This window comes from Lissotriton vulgaris, chromosome 1_2, assembly GCF_964263255.1.
Source record: "Lissotriton vulgaris chromosome 1_2, aLisVul1.2, whole genome shotgun sequence".
In the NCBI taxonomy this organism is placed as follows: Eukaryota; Metazoa; Chordata; class Amphibia; order Caudata; family Salamandridae; genus Lissotriton; species Lissotriton vulgaris.
The window spans coordinates 219,315,888-219,328,982 of NC_141686.1; positions in this window are offsets into that span (position 1 = coordinate 219,315,888).

Below are 13,095 nucleotides of genomic sequence, written 5' to 3' on the forward strand. Positions count from 1 at the left end.
TTCTTCTCTCTTGTTTAGAAAAATTGGTACGTTATCTTATGAAAGCCGGCATAATGCCAACGCAGTGAACTTGCACCCGAGAAAAACGCACACCATGATGAGTGAGACACGCTTGCGTTACTGTACCGGTCCAGTACATGCAGGTGGTGAAGCTCTTACTTTTCTATTACGGGTGGCACTGAGAATACTCTGTTAAAAGGGCTACTGCTTAATTAATTTAACTTTCACCCTACAGTGCAATGAGTACTAGAAAAGGAAAATGAAGAAGCTAAATAATCTGATTATCTATCAATTCACATGGGATGTATTTGATTACATATGGGATGACTTTAGGTGCTTTGCTTTTTATTGAGTGAACAGTGATACACCCACACAAGAATGACGTACTACTACTAAACTAAACTTATTAAGAGAGGTAGGGAGTGTCCACCATAATAACCGGATATATGCTGTGCTTGCAGTTGCAATACAAACTACTGCTACTATTCATGGTAGTATTTCGACAAAATTACAACTTCTTTTCCTTGCCTTTCCTACACTGGAACGGACATGCGGGTGCGGTGTTACATGCTCTTCAAAGTAACACTTAGTTCATCCAGTGACTGTTTACTCTCTCTAGATACACATATGCTATCTAAGAGTCAGATAGTACCATGATCCAGGCATCCATCCATTCAAAGTATATGCACACATACAGTTTCTGTTTCACCCACCCAGGCTGTTCTCCTTCCACCCATCCTTGCTTCATCATTCACCCAGCCATGCACCATACCATATTCTTTCCTTCCCAGCCACCTCGGGGACCAAGCAAACACATATCATTCTTCTTTGCCAGTCATCATTACATTTCTCGTCCTTCCACACTTACTTACACCCTTCTTTTGCTTTTCGTTCATCCCATCCATCAAGTTCATCTCATATCTGATTGGGATTCTTCTCGCCAAAAACTTCACAGCTAAGTCGAAGTACATTTAGAGGAGGCTACTACCTGGTTGATTTATAATACACCCGTGCAGAAAGCACACTCTGCAGTCTTCAATCTCAATAAGTAAGGAATATATAGCTTACCTCTGCCCGCCACCACCGTGTGAACCCTCACAGGCACATTGGTGTCGTCCGGCACTTGCACCGCCTCCTCCCCAGAACTTTCCTCCTCCACCTCCGCGCTGGGCCCAGCACCATATGTTCCACCTACAAAGTACATTTAAGAATGTTAGAATACACCACTGACTACTAGATAATATTTGGTCTAGGAATAAAGAAATGTGAAAAAAACAGAAAACAATGTAATAATTTGTGACTGTCTACTCTAAAGTAAAAATGTCCCTTTTTCCAGGGAAGGCTGTTGTCTTGCTGCACTTTTTGGCACAACTGATGAATGCTTGCTTTTTATTTTTAACACGCACCACTTTTTCTCCTAACAGACAGAAGCTTGACTTCTAAGAACACGAGCAAGATCAAGTTCAAACCAGGTGAGAGCTCGGCTCGACCACAAGAAATGTGTTCAATTAATCGTCAGCACTAAGCACTTTTCCATTTTCAGTTAAACGTTTAGTTTTATGACAAACTTGATTTTAATAAATGTGTTTACTTTTAATAAAGCTTTTAAACTTAAATAGACTCTGTGGTTTTTGGTCCTCCAGACTAGAGTGGCTGAGCTAAAGGTTTTGCAATTTTTGCAAGCATGAGTCCGTGCCTCTGACACCTATTGACTCTGACTCCGTACTCTTGTCCTGCGTTGGATAATCATCATTGGGGATCAATCATCGGTGACTTTGGGAGCTAAATGACTCTGCCACACTATCTAGTCAGTTAGGAGATTGGGGTTCAACTACAAAGTCTGTTATTACTGAGGTAAGTGGAAAGTCTAACAGCGCCTATTATAATTGATAAGCTAAGCAATGAATTATTTAGTGTCCATAGTTCTGTTTGTGCAGATTTGTCCCTGCAACAGTAGTAAAACGGATTGTCCTATCCAAACCAAAAGTAAAGTAGTATCTTTTTATTGTTGGCAATTGTCAAAGCATAAACATTTATAAGACTTGAAAAGACATTATGGACAATCCCAGAGGACTGCACTTAGGGGCAGATTTATGTTGTGAATGCGCCACGTTTGCGTCACGCAACTGTGGCGTGAACGTGGCGCATCCCTACGACCGATTTACAACGTGACGCATCTAGGCAGATGCGTCATGTTGTAAAGCCCTGCGCCGCTTGTGGGCATTCCGGCGCAGGGTGAGCGTTCTAGGGCAGGTGCGCCTCACAAAAGTGGCTGAGTGAAATCTATAAGATTTCACTCAGTCACTTTTAGGCCAATGCTGCGTCAAAACCCTGCGCCTGCTTGAAGCAGGCGTAAGGCTTGACGCAGCATTGGTCAGATAGGGCACCCCCGAGCTTTGCTGGAGCTGCGTCGCGCTTGCGACACAACTCCAGCAATGCGTCACTTTTACAGCACAGATGCGTCACGCATCTGTGCCGTTTTTGCCCCATGGTGAGCCGCATTGTAAATGCGGCGCACCCTGGGTGGCGGAGCTGCAGCGCACGATAACTGGCGCATCCCTGGGGATGCGCCAGTTATCATAAATCTGCCCCTTAGTGCATAGAGCTATTGCTGACTAGAATAAGAGTCCAATGGAATTGCCAAATGTGCAATCTTAGTTAGCTACACAGACAGACTAATAAGAATAATCTAGTAATACCACAGGGAGTCATAGTCGAGGCAGGATAAGAATTTAGATACAGTCTACAAGAAGATCAAAGACGATTTAGAAAAAATCGAATGAGGAAGGCTGGGAAAAAATAGGTACTCTATATTAAAATTAAAACTTACCGGGGCCAGCCAAGGAGCCCTCGCCAGACCGATCCTGTTCAGCAGCAGCAGCAGCCTCCTCCAATGCCCTCTTGCCCCTGGGGGGAGCTGATATACAACATGAAAGAAAGAAAGACCAGAAAACATGGATGATATTTGTCAACCAAATCAAACATTTCAAAAGAACAATAACAAAATATTTTGACGAAATAGCAAATAGACAACTATTCCACGGGATATATTGACCGATCTCATGTGGTCTACTATGTTATTAGTATTGCTTGATTTGCGGACCGTCGACTTGGAAAGTTCTTATGTAACTCACTGAACAAACTACTAAGAAGGTTCGCCTAGGACTGGCAGGCAGCAGTTCGCAGCACGCGAAGTGACAGACAAAGTCCATCGTGATTGCAGATCAGCGACAACACTAAAAAGTTTCCTACTACATTAACCAGTCATAAAAATACTCAAACTATCTATCCACCACCACTATTTCTTCTTATCGCCATGTGTACAAAGGAAGGACTGGACTTGAAATTGTAGGGGCTGATTTAGAAGCCCCTTGCGGCTCTTTTGCTCCATTGTTGAGTGACTTTTGTGACGCAGTGGCAGAACAAAAGAGGCGCCATGGTGCAGCGTATATTAACAACGTGACGCATATGGGAGATGCATCTCGTTGTAAAGCCCTGCGCCATCAGGGGACGTTCCGGCGCAAGGGAGGACGTTCCTGCGCAGGAACGCATCCTAAAAGTGGCTGAGGGAAATCTACAAGATTTCAATCAGTCACTTTGAGGACAATGATGCGTGACTCAAACCCTGCGCCTGCTTGAAGCAGACGTATGGCTTGACGCAGCATTGGGGAGATTGGGCACCCCAGAGCATTGCTGGAGCTGCGCCATCGTTGCGACACAACTCCAGCCTTTACGGCACAGATGTGTAACGCTTTGGTGATTGTAAATACGGCGCACCATGGGTGGTGGTGGCGTGGCGCACAATTACTGGCGCATCCTTGCTACTTTGCAGGGATGCGCCGGTAATTAAAAATCTGACTCTTAGTGTCTAGCATTACGCAGTTCTTTAAACTACACTCATACATAATTTCACAGGCCAATGAAATGAACACAAAATTGAAAACAAATAAGCATAGTAGCAACGCTACTGAGAAGGAGAGCAGTGCACCTGAAATGCACAGAAGATTTTAAAATATAATTTACCTACATTGTAATCAGGAGCATTAACCGCATCGCTGCGGCGGTTATTTTTGCGCTACGCGGCTTTTTTCGAAAAGCAGCGTTAGATGACGAGCTCAGCTCGTCATCCGCACACGACCACCGTGGCTGATGACGAGCTGAGCTCGTCATCAGCATCGAAGGGGTTAATGCTCTTGGTAGAAAACAAAAATTTGCAATATAATAACACACAGAGCAGGAGAAAACAGAGTAGTAAAGAAATAGCTACTACTACACTCCAAGCCCGGGGATCTCAAGGCCGAGCACGTCGAGCAGATCGCGTTCCCGGTCCAGGACATCCGTCCAACGGTGGGTGACCTGGTTGTAGGTGCGCCGGACCCGAGAGTGTTGGTACATGGCCCGGCACACCTTCTCCCACCGCTTCCGGCGCTCCTGGATCCCGTACCCGCTAGCGATCTTGCCGCCTGCCATGATGGACCTGGGGAGGCGGCGCTGAACATAAAAAATAGTGCGGCCACCTCCTCCGCGCTGAAGATCTCCCAGAGTGCGACCTGCTCCCCCCTCAAACGCCCGCACGGGAGCCGGGCACGGGGTGCAGGACCCTTCTCCTTCTCGGGATGCTTCCCGGCTCCCTTTACCATGGTCTGGGCAGAAAGGAAGCTAAATAATAAAGAAGAAATAGAATAGGGAAGAAGAAAAGAAAAGAGTTTAAAAAAGTAGTTTAAAATTAACCAAAAGTAGCAGAAAAGACAAAAATATAGAGCTAGAAAAATAGAGGGATAGATAATAAGTAAAATAGATCAAAAAAACTTCAAACAAGCAAAGGATGGCAGAAATTCAGAGAGGATACAAAAAGCATGCCCAGAACCATAGCAATGAATGAGAAACAAGATGGCCATGCCCGTTCACGACCGCGTCGGTAAATTCGCGCGAGATTTTCCTCGCGATCACATGCAAAATTGTACTAGCGAGCCGCACACTTTGCGAGATTACACATCGCGCCCGGAAACGGAAATACGTCATGCAAACAAGATGGGCGTGCCCGTGAACGACCGTGAGGGTAACTTCGCGCCGTTGCACTACAAGCGGCTCGCTAAAACGCACAAAACCTTGCGAACTAACACGCCGGAAAAAAAAATCGCATATCCGCACGAATTCGCAGCTTCCGAATTCGATCTCGCGCAAGTTCGCGCCCCGCGAATCCCGCGAAATAGCAGAAAAACGAGTTTTGCAAAACTGAAAGCACTCAGCAGGTGCAAAAGTTCAAACTCACCATTAGTAACCATTCCCTGTAGTGCTTCCTGACTGGGGCCCCTCCAGAGTTCAGTTGCTAGTTGCAACAATTCTATGACCCTGCTCTGACCCTCACAGCAGGCTCATAGAATAGCTACAAGTAGGCCACAAAGGTCCTGGAAAATTTTTTGCACTGCAACAGAAAGCAAATTTTAGATAAGGAAGCAGGTGCCAGACTGGAATTTTAAAACAGTGACAGATTAATAAATCAACCCCAAATGAATTCATGTCAGTTGAAGCAGGGCAGGTGTGCTTGCTATCCCCCCCCCATAATCTACAGTAAAGAACCAGAGGGTGGCATTGATGTACCAGAGGGTGGCATGGGTGAAACAGGGTGGCAGTGTTGAAACAGAGGGTGCTGTGAACCTGTGATGATGAACCAGATGTAGAAACAACATAGTTGCGACCGTTGCGAGCCAACAAGTAAGTTCGCAATTGCGAACTGGTACAAAACCCTCGCGCACTGGCAGAAACCCTGGCGAACACCAAAAAAAAAAAATACGCAAATTCGCGAGAATTCGCTGATTTTGCGGATTGCGAGTTCGCAAATACGCAAATTCGCGAACGCCAGATTCGCAAAATTTACCCATGCTTACTCTAGGTTCTCATTATTAGCCTGAATCAGGACAGTTCTGTTAGTGTTGATGGTCACAGACGTGATTCCACCCCTTGACGAGCAGTTAGGGAGTGAGGTTGTTAGTTTGCAGCTATATGAGATAGTTTTGGTTTTGGAGATGTAGAGTTGTGTTCTGAGAGAAGTGTTCCAGTCAATCAATCAATCAAAAATACTTTACTCGGTTCATAACAAAAACCATAAAAGTATACTAAACATTTTATCTCAAGACCAAAATTATTAACAAAAAACAGTACAAATACAATACAAAAGTTCAAGCTGAAAATATATACAGTACCTATTATCATTTCATTTAAAAACATCCTTTAAAACCAAGTAAACGGTAAAAAGAAATATCCTCAGCCACAGTTCATTTCATCAGAATCATCACATTAACTAATCCCATTTAATTTTCTTCTTTAATCTTACAGCCACAATGAGGAAATTGGCAATATTAAAAATGTCCCATACATTAGAAAATAGCTGCAAGTAATGGAGGGCTGGTTTAACTTGCATAAAACCAGAAAGTGCTCACAAAAGAAGATAAAGTGCATTGTGACTTCAGTGGAGAAGCCATCACAAGAGCAAATCCCCAAATCTTCCTCCCTTTTCCACCCCGATGATCCAACAAGGAGGAGATGAAATTGGTTCAACCTGAATCTAGTTAATAAAAACCGATGGTTAGAATTATTTACAATATTCAGGTATGGTTCAATAACACATGATGTTTTTAACAATTGGTGAGCCCTTACAGTCGGTTTAACCAGTTCTCTATCCTCTCTGACCAAGCAGGCCGTTAACTACTAGAAGTCCTTAACCCACTTGATGTCCCCTTTCACCAACTTATCAGGCGAGTTAAGCAACTCTGGTCGATCCAATTTAACAGTTAACTTATGGACATAACTCAGCCAGGGGATACGGTAGACAAAATCAAGTGCTAGACAATCTCTGAGGATTTCCTGATTCAGTTCTAGCTCGGGGTTTAGCCAGATAGAGATCCATTTTATAAGTGGGCGATGGCACTCCTGGTGGACAATATAACCAGATGTGGATTGAGGAACAGATAAAATAGTTTTCAAGAACTTATCCTCCGCCACTTGAATGGCCTTCACATTCTTGGAAACCCCAGAGGTCTGCCCCGTACATTGCAAGGGAAACACATTTAGCATCATATATCTTTAATAGTGTTTGAAATGGTTTAACTCCCAATTTGCGGGCAAAGCCCAAAACAGCTAACAGCTACTTTTCGTTTAGCTATTATTTGGGGAGACCATGTGCCCTTGTCATCAAAAATAACGCCTAGGTATGGAAAAGTAGATACCCTAGACAGCACATTCCCTTCACAATGCAAGGTTTTTACCCCTTTCACTTCAGTGCCAACCATCATGGCGTGTGATTTAGAGAAGTTGACACTGAGGTCTATAGATTCCATAAAAGCAGAAAACAAATTTAAAAGGCTTTGCAACCCTACCGCTGTGCGTGCTAAAAGGGCGGCATGGTCCGCATACAACAATGCCGGAATTAATCGTTTGCCTACCCTCGTTATATCCGTGCAAGCCTCGGACAGAACAGAACCTAGATCATAAATGTAAGGGGTGAAGAGCAGGGGGGCCAAAATGCACCCCTGCTTAACACCATTAACAATGCAAATCTTCCCTGTACAATTACCCCTGTATGGCAGATAAGTCCCTGTGCAGGTCCGCAAGGAAGTACACAATATTTTTGTCCACGCCCAAGTGAAGGAGCATCACCCATAATTTGGACCTTTTCACATGATCGAAGGCCGAGAAAGGTCCATAAAAGCGAAGTATAGGGAGCCCTTTTTGGCGATTGTGTACTTTCCATTTAGTAGTTGTAGGTTGACACTTTGATCGATGGTGCCCCGACCTTTCCTAAAACCAAATTGCAGGCCCGAGAGGGTATTAGTTTCTGCCAAACACCCTGTGAGCTTGCTTAAAACCACCCGACCAAGCACCTTAACAGCAGAATCAATAAGGGAAATGGGTCAGTAACAACTGGGGTCCCCTCTATTTCCCTTTTTAAAAATAGGTACTATTACCAATTCAAACCAGGTACCCGGCAATCCTGATTTCCACATCTTATTAAAAACGTTACACAGAACCTTTGACCATGTCTTGACATCCAATTTAAAAAGGTTGGCTGGGATGCCATCTGGTCCGGGAGCCTTATTACATGTCATCTGGCTGATGGCCTCTGCCACCTCTAACTCATTGACGATAAGGAATAAGAGTCATGCAAGGGTAAGGATTTAACCACCCCTCCCGAGTCTGCTCCTTCATAGACTGATTTAAAATGGGAACACCAGACTTGTTCCTGGATACTACAATCTAAATGGCTATTGCAGGAATCTTGAAAAAAAGGTTTATTGACCACTGCCAAAAATTTAGAGCTATTTTTAAGGACATCAATAAATGTTAGCTCATCCCATGCCTCGCCTCTGATTTCTCGTCTTCTATTCTCCAGGGCTACTTTATAGGCTTTCCTTAGGGCTGGCACGATGGACTTATCCACCGGATTTTGTTTCAGAGCCACCAAAAATTTCCGATGAGCTGACGAGCAGTTATGATCACAGCACCCCTCCCCGGCTATATCTTGCGCCCTACCCAGCCGTTTAAGATCACTAGCGACCTGTGAACAGATTTTGATATAAGCCTCTAAAACCTCCTTGTCCCCTGCATGTTCGTTCATGCAGATGCGCATTTCGGCTCCAACCTTAGTTAATAGGTTGGTATGAAAATCATCAGGTACAACTCGACACCACCTAATTCTGCAGGCCTGATCTGTGGCCGGGTATCTAGTTTATGTATCTTCCTGTTACATATATTAGGTTTCTTGACCATATCTACCATGGTCAAAACCACCGGATTATGGTCACTGAATGTGGACCAAAATGCAGTATATCCACATACCTTGGCGCCCAACAGGGAACTAATGAAAATGTATTCAATAGTTGATGATGTGCCATTCCCTTTGAAAGTAGGTACAGCCCTTTTCGATTTACAAGGCCGTATTAATCCATTTTCAGCCATTAGCGCTTCCAGAAATTCTCCCTGCGGGGAATGCTCAAAGTGGATGTCCCCCTGGTCTGGTGGACCTAAGCTGTCCATGACATGACAGTTTTCAGGGCAGCCATGCACATTAAAATCTCCTAAAACAATAACCAAATGAAGGTCTTCTGGTCTTTCAGTGTGAAAGATTAAGTCCATCTTAATCTCTCCTTTAGAGGGGCAATGATATGAGTCCGTAAATAAAAATTCTTTGTGTTGTCTAATCAAATTCTCCTCGAAATTTCACCTCGCTTTAAGAGAAAGGTTGGGGGGGAAGCTAATAGTGAATTGTGGCTCTGTGAGGTTTCAAGTGGGTTGAAGAGGGTTGGGTGGAGTGGGTTGGCATGACCAGTGACATTGCGGGATTTTTTAAGAGAAGGGGGGGCCGTATATCTGAGAAGTAGTCTAGGACAGTTTTTTGTTTTAGGGCAGACCAGCTGGGGGTGAGATGGAAATTGTCACCTAAAGTTGTAAGAGGGAGAGTAATATTGCAGCTGCGCAGTCCCCTACTAACCAGCCAGTGAAGATCAAGGGGTATTCACTTCGGGAAGCCACCCAATTCGCGTTCAGGCCTTCAGGATTGGTGTGGATTGGATTGAGCCATGGTGGTTGGTAATCTCTGTTGTCTCATAATCATCCGGATAGGCTACATTTTACACCCTGTCACGGCTGTTTTTGGCGAGTGTGGCTTCTGTCCCATTATATAGGGAGGGTTAGCTCAAAAAGCTAGGGGAGGTGTTTATTTTTGTTTTACCGGGCAGGGATACTTAGCAGATTCGAGTGGGTAGATAGAATAACACATGTAGTCCTTTTGCTATTATCTTGAGGAGACTTGGGGCCCGATGTAGGTGTCCATTTACGGACCGGTAACGGTCGATTTCGGCCGTTACCGACCGGTAAATGGTCATTCCTGATGTAGGGGCCCTATTTTACCGATTCGGTAAATGTACCAAATCGGTATATTTACCGAATCGGTAAAATACCGAATCAGTATTTTTACCGATTCGGTAACTCTGAGATGTAGTGGGACTCTTCTGAGACCCACAGGCCTTACCGAATCGGTATTTTACCACCCAATCCTATTGGGTGGTAAAATACCGAATACAGGTGTGCATGAACATCTGTGCATGCACACCTGTGCAATGTGAAACACAGACATGCCCTTAGGGCATGTCTGTGTGCCACATGGCACACAAGTCCGGAATTGGGGTGCCAGAGGGTGTCAAAGTGACACCCCCTGCACACTTGCAACAATCGGAATTTACCAAATCAGTAAGTACCGATTCAGTATTCCACATTGATTCCTATGGGCTTCAAGGCCCATAGGAATCAATGGGGGATACCGATTCGGTATTTATAGAATCGGTAAATACCGAATCTTACCGATTCGGTATTTACCGATTCTGAAATACCTACATTTCCCCCCCTCTACTTTACCACTTCTTAAATACCGAATCGGTATGATTCGGTATTTAAGAAGTGGTAAATTGTAATTACCTACATCGGGCCCTTGGTTTTTTGACATAAAAAAAATAATTCTGGTCACCCTGTAACACACCCTATGTGGGTCTGGTCCCTCAATGAGGGGTCACCTCATCCGGGATGAAGCGTGGAGTAGCTTGATCGCATGGTAAGGGAGTGATCACTATGGTGACAAGGGTGGTCATCAACAGAAGACTTTTAGTGCTAGGGAAAATCACAAGAAAGGGAATAATTACCTACTATACCACCAAAAATTTCTTGGAACATGAAACCTCTTGATGTGAATGACTCACTGTTTTTGTAACTGATATCCCCAATGCTGAATCCTGGATAAACCTTGGATACATCAAGCCAAAGTCTAATCTGATAACAGCTATTGGGACTAGAGTTTTACAATTACATAGTTTACATAAATCTGTCCTTCAATCCAATCTAAAGAACTCCTTTACATGAATTGATTCAATAGCATAAAGCAAAGTTGGAGGGATTTTTGCTTTAAAAACATTGAGCAGATGTAAAAAATGCCTTCTACCCATTGCACTATAAAAATACCTAGGCCCTTTGTGTGAGGTGCCGCTTTCCAAGAGCTGTGTTCAATATGAAGTTTATTCTTCGTATTGCCTGCTATTAATTTCCCTAACTAGAGAAAGGAATCTACCACCTCCAGCTTTTCATGACCAATTTTCCACTGAAAATTACAAAATGTCCTACTTCTGTTTCATTTTATATTAAAATGTTTTTCGAAACAGTGATCTTCAAGAAGTGTGCCACTATGAGTTTCTGTAAAGATCTTAGCTTTTTATTCAACCCCATAGGGGTTGCGTCCATCACTGCTATGTCATCAGCATACAAGAGGCATGCAAAAGATTGGTTGTCTATCTTTGGTGCATCTCTCTCTAAATGAGAAATAAATCCTGAAAATCTGCTATTTATAAGGAAAATAGCAGGGGTGCTAATAAACAACCTCGTTTCAGACAATTTTTTACAGGTATTACGGAAAATAGGCCTTGATTTACCCCTATTAATACCTGGCTCCATGTTTGAGAATGTAGGGCAATAATTAAAGATAGCAGAGGAGAAGACACTCCCATTTTGTGTAATTTTCTCCAAAAAAGTGGCCAATCTACCTTATCAAAGGCCGTTGAAAAATTCATGAAGGCCAAATAAACATTTGACCTATGAAGAATTCTGCATTTCTCCTCAATTATTTTTGACATGGAGATATTATCCAAGGTAGAGTGATATCTCCTGAAACCTGCTTGTTGTATAGGGAGGACCTACTTCTCTACCACCCATTTTGTTAGGTGATCAAGAAAACTATGAGCAAATATTTTCCTCAGTGCATCTAATAGAGCTTTTGACAGTAGTTACTCGGATGATGTCTACGGCCTAACAGAGGGATTAAAATATTTCCAGACCAAGATGGCAGCGTCTTGCCCTGGGAATAGCAGAAATCAAACAGTGGAGTTAGGTAAGTATCCCACGACAGAGGTTCCTTTTAAATTACTGTCATCTGAATTTCATCAGGACCCATTGCTCCTGAGGCTCCAACTTTTTTAATAGGTCCTACCACTTCACTCATAGAGGATGCATAGCTGAATACAGGAGTTTCGGACGAGTAGGGAAAGGTGAGGGCAGAGCTGTAGGGATTAAAATTCACAGAGTAGAATTTCTTTACTAATAGGAATTGGGAGGGATTTCCCTCTTGTGCCACAACAATCAGCGATTATTTCCCAGTACATTTTAGAGTTATTTTTCAAAGCCACCTCTTCTAACTGTACCCATACGTGGTTTTCTTTTATTTGCTTTAAGGAACGTGTTTTCCTCTATAATAGATATATTAAGTTACTTTGTTGGAGAGAGAGATTCAGAAACTTGGCCCTCATTAATTTATGTATTTCCCTATTAATAAAAGGCATTGGGTTAAAATGCGATCTCCGTTTAGCTGGAACATGCAATGATTTACATGATGCAGCCAGAGAACCTGCATTATGAGAAAAGACTTCAAGTATGTAGGATTGAGGATAATAACACTCGGTCATTACTAAGTGCTGCTGGTCTCTTATCAAAACTGTTAAATTCTCTTTTAATTTAGCAATCGCTAGGGTATTCCAACGGATTCTACCATTTGTTGCATTAAACCCCACTGTGCTATTTTTAACAATCCAGGGGCCTACCTAAGCACAATTCGATTCAAATTTAGAGCAGATCATCATATGGTCGCTAAAATCATTTTCCAGGACTTCCATACTTATGAGTTTGAAGAAAAAATCTACAAAACCCTCATGTTCAATTAAACATGCAGACAAGGACTACCGGCCAAAGTGACTTATCCGGCAAATTTTCAAATCAAAACATTATCCGTATTTGAGCAACACAAGAAGTTTCTATCGATATGGAGTTGTGTCATGTTTTAATTGAACAAGTGCATGACTAAAACTGGTCGCAGTAGATATTCACAAAACCTGACGGAGAACGTGTCCATTTACCTTAATTCCTCTGGGTCCAACTCCCCTTAAAGAAATTGTAGAAGGATATCTTTTGGGTTTACAATCAACCCTGCGTCCTGAAGATGGTCTGACGGTCTTATTGCCAACACAGACCAAAACATTAGGCCTGGGCGTAGTGGGCGTAGTGGGG